Below are 7,262 nucleotides of genomic sequence, written 5' to 3' on the forward strand. Positions count from 1 at the left end.
TATACGTGTGTGAACCTGCAATCTCTGCTTGTAGCTAGATTTAAATAATTGCTTTTATTAGTCTGACATGCATAAAAAGTCAAATGGTTTATTTTACATATACATTTTTTTTAAAATAAAGTTATTCAACTGTCCACATATGTGGACACCATACAAGAACAGAGTGAATATTTTCTATAAAAATTGCCCAAATATATAACAAATTGTGAGAATCTATCCTCTTTTCATTAAAACAAGTAAGTTTTGTTCTGTTAAAATAATCTTGAAACAAACACCTCTTAACATTTGAACAGTTAATTGCAATTTAATGCCGTTCAGGCTACAATTTAGCTTGAATTGGATAAATAAGGATAGGCAGTGATGTCAAAATATTCAGGTTATTCCACAGCTATTTCCTTGTATGAAATCCCTCAAAAACAGTCTCATCTATTAGTGAGTCTCGAAACAGATTGGAGAATAACTCAATGGGTACCTCACCCTGCATTTTCACCTTTAAAATCCCCATGAACATAGGTGGGACTCAATGGGAATCAGTACACTTGTATCTCCAGATTCTATTCCTGCCTCTGACATTCTGTTTTCTTTGCTAATTATTTAAACCTTTGTTCCCTTCCTCGCTTTATTTTTCGCTTTTTTTCACTTCGTCTCACATCTGGCTCATATTCTCCTTCGCTGATGTCACTGTCACTGTAAGTGGACTCTGACGTACTACCTACTGGAATATCCTCAATAACTGTATAGTGTGATGTTGATGATCTACACTGCCCTGGTTGAAAAACAACACATATACATGTGTGCTATAATGTACTGTCGTTGAAATTTGAACCTTAATGGTGAGCAAGAACAGCCAAAAGCAGTTTGGTATGGTATCAGAGTAGAGTACAAAGTTTATTAAAGACAAAAGACAGAAAAATAGAAAGATGGATCGATCCAGAGATCTCCGTTACACACACTCAAGAGAAAGCTGCCCCCCACTCACAGACAATAGTTCTTATATTATTTTTGCTACATGATTACATCATACTTCCATGACATGAGTTAAGCATGTTAGGTCTCATTGGTGGCCCATGTGAGGTGAGGTGATGGGGTGAGGTATCACCCCCATCACTCCTTCCCTGCCAGGGTCATTTGGCCAAGGTCTCCTTGTTCCTCCAGTACGTCAGATGCACCATTCTGATGCAGCTCATCCTTATCTACAAACCAGATACCTTCAGGGCCGTCTGCCTCCATCTCACAAGGAGTGCCTTCACACAATGTACTACTTTATTACTAGAGAGAGTGCCTACAAGCATGTAAGGCAGGTATCACCAAATGGCGGACCGCGGTCCGGATCCGGACCCGAACGCCGTCCTGTCCGGACCCAATCACATTCCTGATTAACTGGATACGGACCCAAATGCCAAAAATTTGGGGGGCGCCCCCCCCCCCCCCCCCCAACAACTTTCGTTCGCCACCGCAGACCCGGACCTAAGGTCTGAGCTATCTGCCAAAAATGGACCGCGGAAAGATTTAATTGATTACCCCTGATGTAAGGCATACAATGATCAACGTGTACTAGGCCTAACATATGTTCAATATATATCTTAATAACGTCATTTCCATTCTACTCACTACTAAGTGTAATCAATACATATGTGTATATTGATGAATATTACAGTAAGACAATATATGAATTTTTCACCAACAGTACACACACACACACACACACACACACACACACACACACAAGTTCGTAGATTTAGCTTTTTAGGCAATAAAAATGGAAAATTTTATATTTGTTTCTATTTACAGCAACAACACATTTTGTACAAATTTACTATTATTATTTATATGAACGGCTTAAAAATCTATGACATGGTACATCGTTCAACGTATTGCCATTATTGCATAATGCCAACATATGTGGACACTTGGTTTATGAGGTAAAAAATCCTTAGATGTTAATGTGAAAACTAACAATACCTTGCAGCAAAACTTTTCTTTGAGTATGTTAAAATAAGTCCGACATTAGCATTGTATACATAGTTAGTTAGCTAGCTAGTCGGACTTATAAATATCTAGCTAGCTAGCTGGTTATTTGTTTTACCATAGTTCATGGAGCTTCCAACTGTCTAAATGCGTTGATATCATGAAAAAATAAACATGAAACAGACCCTACTGGCAGCCAATCACAATTCACATCCAGAAGCCAATCCTGTCTGGGTCCCTCCCACGACTGTCAAAAATCAAACGATCTGCTCCGCAAGCAGGAGCTTAATCGCAAGCAGAAAGGGTGTGACAAATTTTCCTCGCGCAAGCAACTCTCTCCTCGCGCGCGGAAGTCGTTTTGCTATGGAACGCCATTTGGCTCAAAACGTCTAGAATGACGTCCGTGTTAACACGCGCGCGAGAGCATTTTTGCTCGCGTGAATAAGCACTTTTCCTCGCGCGAAATGATTTTCCGCACTCGCGATTATTGACTTGGATTTGACGCCATATTTAATTCTTTGACAAATCGTCGTTTTTCTTGATGGCAAATTTTGGCATACACAGCTCCGTGTTTGGTCGCAAAATGCCGATGTATATTGTATTCTTTGACAACCGCTACCGCTTCATACCCGTTTTTCTCCTTGAAGCACAAACGTATTCGCTTCCCCATCTTTCTGAAAACACCCTTCTATCTGCATCAATATTTCTCTTCCTAATCATTTTGGGATCATTATTTGTATTTCCCAATTACACTTATTGGGAAAATCGCATCGATATGGAAACACTGCAGTGTCGAGATGCCGTCACTTCGCGGGTAACATAATTGTGGGAAATGTAGTTTTTGCTCACATTTACTTCTTTTCTTTTTGGACAATTTAGCTTATTAAGCTCTCGCGGGCCACATAAAATGACGCGGCGGGCCACATTTGGTCCGCGGGCCTTGAGTTTGACACCTGTGCTCTACATGGCTGATCATTTTCACATGGAACTACAGCTGGATGGGCACTCACAGTGTAGCTGCCACACTGACACTCACAGAGTAGCTGCTACACTGACACAGTGAAGCTGCCACGCTACTGACACTCACAGTGTAGCTGCCACACTGACACTCACAGAGTAGCTGTCACACGGATACTCACAGTGTAGCTGCCACAATGACACTCACAGATTGACTGTGTGTTTGTGAGAGTGAGAGTGTGTGTGTGTGTGTGTGTGTGTGTGTGTGTGTGTGTGTGTGTGTGAGTGAGTGGGTGGCTGTATTGTTTCAAAAAGTGCTTCTACCACAAGCTAAAGGGACTCAGGCAGAAGTGTCCTAAGGAAGTGGAGGTGAGGCAGGGTGAGGACACTGTCCAGCCACCTCTTACATAGAGGACATGGCTGAGGACACTGACCAGTCAGCTCTTCCTTAAAGGACAGGGCTGAGGACATTGTCCAGGCACCTCTTGTGTAGAGGACAGGGCTGAGGACACTGTCCAGCTGCTTGTGTTTGCTGTGTTTGACAGATGCTCTTATCCTCCCCTGCATTGTTGCGTGTGCTCCCTGGAAATTTATTCTACAGTAACTACAAAAACCTGGGCTGGATTAAAAGGCATGGAGTGATTGTCTGAAGTGTGAACAACATGGGTGGTGTCTGAGGAAGGAGGTGGATGCATTTACATTTACATTTACGGCATTTAGCAGACGCTCTTCTCCAGAGCGACTTACAAAAGTGCTAAGTGTTTAGTCAGAATATGCATCTCTATCTAGTATAAACAGGTTTAAGTCCAAACTCAAGCACTGCCATAAACAGTTGCCAGTGCTGATACCTAGAAAGAACAACAACAAAACATAAGATTAGACACAGAGCAATACCTAGCAAGACTGAAATACCTACAAGACTACATGCAGTATGAGTGCAATAATTAGCAAGTGCTCCCAGAGATAATGTGCAATTACGATTTATACCAATGCTTCAGTAGATTAGTGCTTATAAGTGCTTTACAAAGAGATGGGTCTTCAGTCTGCGTTTGAAAACCGCAAGAGAGTTCGCTGTTCGGATAGCCAGTGAAAGTTCGTTCCACCATCTGGGAGCCAGGACAGAGAAGCATCTTGTCGCGTGTCTTCCATGAATCTCGAGGGATGGCGGGTCAAGCCGAGCCGTACTTGAAGCGCGAAGGGCTCGAGGTGCGGATCAACTCTTGACCATTGCCATAAGGTATGAAGGAGCTGGTCCATTTTTGGCTTTGTAGGCAAGCATCAGAATTTTAAACTGTATGCGAGCAGCCACGGGAAGCCAGTGAAGGGAGCGCAGCAGTTGAGTGACCTGAGTGAACTTGGGTAGATTGAAGACAAGCCTTGCTGCTGCATTCTGGATCAGTTGCAAGGCCCTGATGGCCTGCAGAGTAAGACCAGCCAGGAGCGAGTTGCAGTAGTCAAGCCTTGAAATGACAAGAGACTGGACAAGCACCTGGGAGGCCTCCTGAGAGAGGAAGGGTCGGATACGTCGGGTGTTGTAGAGAAAGTATCTGCATGACCGAGTCAGGTTCGTAATATGGCAGAATCACCCCAAGGTTTCTTGCATCTTTAGACGGAACAATCAAAGAGTTCTCAAATGAGATGGCAAGATCCTGCTGAGGACCTGTAGCTCCAGGGATGAACAACAGCTCAGTCTTGCTGGGATTGAGCTTTAGATGATGAGCTGCCATCCATGAAGAGATGTCAGTGAGACATGCAGAGATACGACTGCAAACCTGAGTATCAGATGGTGGGAAGGAAAGCATTAGTTGAGTGTCATCAGCATAGCAGTGAAACCATGAGAGGTAATTACATCACCAAGAGAACGGGTGTAGAGTGAAAAGAGGAGAGGACCTAGCACTGAGCCTTGAGGGACACCAGTAAGGTGCCTGCAGGGAGCAGATGTAGACCCTCTCCATGTTACCTGGTAAGAACGCCTCTCTAGATAGGACTCAAACCACTTCCATGCAGAGCCCGCGATTCCCAGGTCAGCGAGGACAGATAGGAGGATCTTGTGGTTCACAGTGTCGAAAGCTGCAGAGAGGTCCAGAAAGATCAGAACAGATGACAATTTGGATGCTCTTGCAGTCTGGAGCTTCTCAGTCACGGCTATGAGGGCCATTTCTGTTGAGTGTGCTGGTTTGAAGCCCAACTGGTTGGGGTCGTGGAGCAGGTTCTGAGTGAGAAAGAGAGACAGTTGGTTGTATACAGCACGCTCAAGAATTTTTGATAGGTAAGAAAGGAGTGATACCGGTCGGTAGTTGCAGACATCTGAGCTGTCCAGGGTGGGCTTCTTCAGAATTGGGACCACTCTGGCAGTCTTGAATGCAGCTGGGACCTGGCCTGATGACAAGGAGCTGTTCATGATGAACGTGATGAAGGGTAACAGATCCATGGAGACTGTCTGGAAGAGTGAGGATGGAATGGGATCCAGTGGGCAGGTTGTTGGGTTGCTGGATTTAAGTAGCTGTAGGACCTCATCTGTGGAAAGAGGAGAAAAACATGTTAAGGAATTAATGGCAAGAGGATGAGTATTGGTGAAGGAAGTAGAGAAAGGAAAACGACTGGCAGATTTTGTTAACCTTCTCCTCAAAGAAGGTGACAGAATCCTCTGGGGTAAGTGAAGAGGGTGGTGGGGGAGGGGTAGGGTTTGAGAAGAGAGGAAAAGATATTAAAGAGCCTGCGTGGATCTGACGCTGATGCTTCCAGTTTCTCCTTGTAGAAGGATGACTTGGCAGCAGTAACCTCTGTTGAGAACTAGTTGTTGGAGTTGGATGTTGGAGTTGGATGCAACTCCATCTGAGATAAAAAAAAATGATCATCTTTAAAAAATGTAAAAAAACATTTGACTTTATTTATTTGTATCATACAGAATTGGGTTTGCTTTTGTGTAATTTTGATTTTTATTTTCTTAGCATGGAATAAACTCCCAGGTCATCACATGGTCAGAGGTTACACAGCACTTGTACATTCTGTGGAATAGCTCAGTGGAAGAACACAGTGGTCCAGCCACCTCCTGCCTAACCAGCTGATGAAGGATCAACCCACTGCCCTGGACCCTCTCACCACCCCAAATTCTTCCGTTTCATGAACTTTCCAGCAGCACTATAGTGAGTGTGTGTTTGTGTGTGTGTTTGTGTGAGTGTGCAGGGGCGGACTGGCATACATTACTACCGGGGATTTCCCCAGTGGGCCAATGGGTTAGTGGGCCACCGGCCGCCGGTGGTGTTAACTCAGCCCGTGGAGGAGCCATTGCCGCACACTGCGGCCCCGGCCTGTAGTCACGCTGCTGTTTAACGGTGCCTATTACCTCTCCCCCGCTCCAGCAAGGCAAACCTGCTCAGCGCGTGGCCACAGACTGAGCCTGTAAACATATGAACGAGTTGGACCACGGCTGCGGACTGGGCCAGCTGATGCCGGCTGACTATGCAGCGGAGATCTGGAAAATCCGGGCCGGTGTTCTGTCGAATTTTCCTACCTTATCGACATTTCCTACAGTGTACGAGGGCATCGCGTATTTGTAGACGTATCTCTGTAGAGTTTGTTTACCTTATGGAAACGTCATAATGTAGCACAAATCAGCATTTAAAAGGTAGGATAATCTTTAAATTAAAAGTTTATTTAGCCTGTGTGTCATTATAAACCAGCATTAAGTTCATTAACACTACAGTTAGGAAATTTCGACAGCCTAAATGTCATTATGAAACATCATTAACCCATCTGTGCAGTTAGAACATACACACACACACACACACGTGATTACTAGGGGGCTGTGGATCACACGGGCCCAGAGCGGTGGGCAGCCCTAGCCCGGTGCCCGGGGAGCTGTTGGGGTTAGGTGCCTTGCTCAAGGGCACCTCAGTCATGGCTTCAGGTCTGGGAATCGAACCCGCGACCCTCCGGTCACAAGACCAGTTCCCTACCACCAGGCCATGACTGCCATGTATAGATTCATATACAGTATATACAGTGGTGTAGTCCTAAAAAAATAAGTGGGGGGTCGGTTTTGGCGAACTACTAACGCATCATGTATAAACCTATGGTTTGACGTAACAGTCTCAGCAAGAGCAACATCCTGTTAAAATAAGTGGGGGGTCGTCGTCCCCCCGCGACCCCCCCCCCCCCCACTACACCCCTGCGTACAAGTGCTTGAATTTCACCTTGTAAAAGGTGGAGAAACCTGACTTTGTTCACTGCGCTGAAGCACGGCACACGCAAAGTTACAAAAATCGAGAGGTGCCCGAGCTCGTAACGAAGCCACCGCGATTGCGTCATTTTTGCCGCACGGACCCTCGCGCCGG

This window comes from Brachyhypopomus gauderio, chromosome 5 (assembly GCF_052324685.1).
Source record: "Brachyhypopomus gauderio isolate BG-103 chromosome 5, BGAUD_0.2, whole genome shotgun sequence".
NCBI lineage: Eukaryota > Metazoa > Chordata > Actinopteri > Gymnotiformes > Hypopomidae > Brachyhypopomus > Brachyhypopomus gauderio.